This window comes from Phyllostomus discolor, chromosome 4 (genome assembly GCF_004126475.2).
Source record: "Phyllostomus discolor isolate MPI-MPIP mPhyDis1 chromosome 4, mPhyDis1.pri.v3, whole genome shotgun sequence".
NCBI classification, from domain to species: domain Eukaryota; kingdom Metazoa; phylum Chordata; class Mammalia; order Chiroptera; family Phyllostomidae; genus Phyllostomus; species Phyllostomus discolor.
In genome coordinates this window covers 177615550-177618083 of record NC_040906.2, presented here as the reverse complement: position 1 = coordinate 177618083, position 2534 = coordinate 177615550, and the positions used below count along the sequence as shown (strand labels likewise).

The 2534-nt window shown below is 35.8% G+C and overlaps 1 pseudogene; it reads left to right on the top strand.

Moving 5' to 3' along the window:
- Positions 1-1643: 1643 nt before the first annotated feature.
- On the top strand, positions 1644-2323 carry LOC114495499 (annotated as a pseudogene).
- Positions 2324-2534: the final 211 nt, after the last annotated feature.

Genomic DNA, 2534 nt, shown 5'->3' with positions numbered 1-2534 from the left:
AGGCAACACATACCTTTCCATGTGGCATCCAGACTTCCTGCTACTTCTGGGTGCAAAAATGGTCTGAGCACTCTGGCTGATACAAGCACTCAGAAAGGGCAGTGGCAGTTATGTCCCCCACACACTGCCAAATGTCACCAGGCTCCAAATGCCTATTGACAAGAGGCAGATTTGAAACACAGTTAAACCAAAATAGACATCGTTAATGGCTTAGTGTATTACTCCTAATAAAGCTGAATATATGAAAAGGTAACAAAAATAATTTTTAGCTTACCTGTATTTTTCTTCAGGAAATATGCTTTAATTTCATGTATTACTATTTCACTTTAGGCCCTAGATAATTGTTTTGTTCAGGAAGCTTGAGCTATCTTCTTTATTAGTTGTTGACAATATTAACAGCCTACAATATTCTGCACTCCCTACGAACCAGGCTCTGTGCAGAGCGTGCTTTGTAAACATGATCTAACTTTAAGGGCGGTATTATTATCTTACAAATGAGGAAAACAAGGCTTAGCAAGATTAAATCACTTGCTCAAAGTCACAAAGCTATCTGGAGGCAGAACTGATTTAACAGTAATCCTTTCTAATCTCAGTTTTTCTTTTATACTAGATTTTTGTAAAGAAAGTATTTTAAATTTCTCTTCTAGAAAAAGAAGGTGAAAAAAAGAAAGCTGAGAAGAAAGTGACTTCTGAAACAAAAAAGAAAGGTAAGGAATTTAAAAACTGTCCAACACGTAAATCGATTAGTATCCATTTATAATGCTGCTGGTAAAGATAATTGTTTTCTAGGGAAGAAATTTCCTTAATAATTTCATTGTTGTTAGTAACAGCACTCTTAAGACTTATAAATATTTCAAGTAAAGTTCAAGTTGATAAATTTTAAAAGAAAATTGAAGCCTAAACACTTTTCAAAACCTATTACTGTTTATTCTTTTTCCCTAGGAGTAACTGTTTAAGTCTAATTCAATACTTTACTTGGCAATACATATAATTATGATGACTACTATTTAATTCATTCAGTTTAATAAAAAATGTCTCTTGAAAGCACAAATAACTTAATGTATTAGGGAAAAACTAGTTGATTAGTGGGCCATGTTTTTTCTTTTTAGATGGTTGTTTTCCTATAGTGCATCTGAAGTCCCAAATGAACCTCAGACATTTCAGAGTTTCTGACTTGTCTTTTAGTGTCCTGATAGCCCAGAGAACATTCAATATATTCCTATTAAAATTCTTTAAAAAACTAATAATGCCACTTAATGCTTCTACTATCATGAAAGACTTTGTGACCTTAGCAAAAATGTGCTCTTTTCTGAAGACAAAGCACACCAAAACCACCATTCAGTTATAAAGGTGCCAGTTCATTCATATTTGACATGATTTATGGCTCTGACTTGGGATTATTTTATACAAATTGAATTGAATACCTTAATTGTAGTCATGTATACCTTGATATGTAAGAATTAACCAGGTAGAGGCTTATAATTTCTCCTTTTACTACCAGAAAAAGAAGATGTCAAAAAGAAATCTGAGAAGGAAGCTGCCATTGACGTGAAAAAAAAAGGTACTATACTTTCTTTATTTCCTTACTTATACGATGTTTAGGATGTTTAAAGGAATCTTGGGGTGCTCTAGCTGCCATCTTGCACCCCCACGAGTGCACCCTTATTCTCAGCTGGTCTCCCAAAGGCCTCTGAGCTCCAACCATAGTGCCTGTGAGGCCCGGTTTTCCCTCCAACAAGATGAAAGAAACTATCATGAACCAAGACAAACTCACCAAACTGCAGGCAGAAGTGCTCACTGGTGGGAAGGGAACTGCTCATAGAAAGAAGGAGTTCACAGAACAGCTAGAGTAGGTGATTAAAAATACTTCAGTTCTCTGTAAAGAAGTTAGGGTAACCAACATCTCTTGTATTGAAGAGGTAAGTATGTTCACAAACCAAGAAACAGTGATCCACTTTAACAACTCTAAAGTTCAGGCATCTCTGGCAACAGACACTTGGACCATAACAGGCCATACTGAGACAAAGCAGCTGGCAGAAATGCTAGTCAGCATCTGAAATCAGCACAGTGCAGACAGTCTGACTAGTTTAAGGAGACTCGCTGCTGAAGTTGTGCCCAAACAATCTGTGGATGGAAAAGTACCACTTGCTACAGGAGAGGATGATGATGACGACGTCCCAGATTTTGTGGAGAATTTTGATGAAGCTTCCAAGAATGAAGCAAACTGAACTGAGTCAACTTCAGAAGAAGATAAACTTGAAGTTACTGGAAGCTGTTATTTTATATTGTGACTGCTTTTTCAAATCTTGTTTATGAATCAGATAAAATCTACATTTCTAATTTTTTCAAGTCCTAGCCCCTTGGCCACTCTAGTTCTTTTCAGTTTTTGCTTCTACACAAATCACTCTTTGAAGCAGATTAAGCTGAAGAGCCTGGAAATAAAGTTTGAAACAAAGGTTGACAAAGTTCTTTGCCTAATAAAAATAAAATAAAATAATCTTGGGGGCAAATTAAACAGATTAGATACAGATACT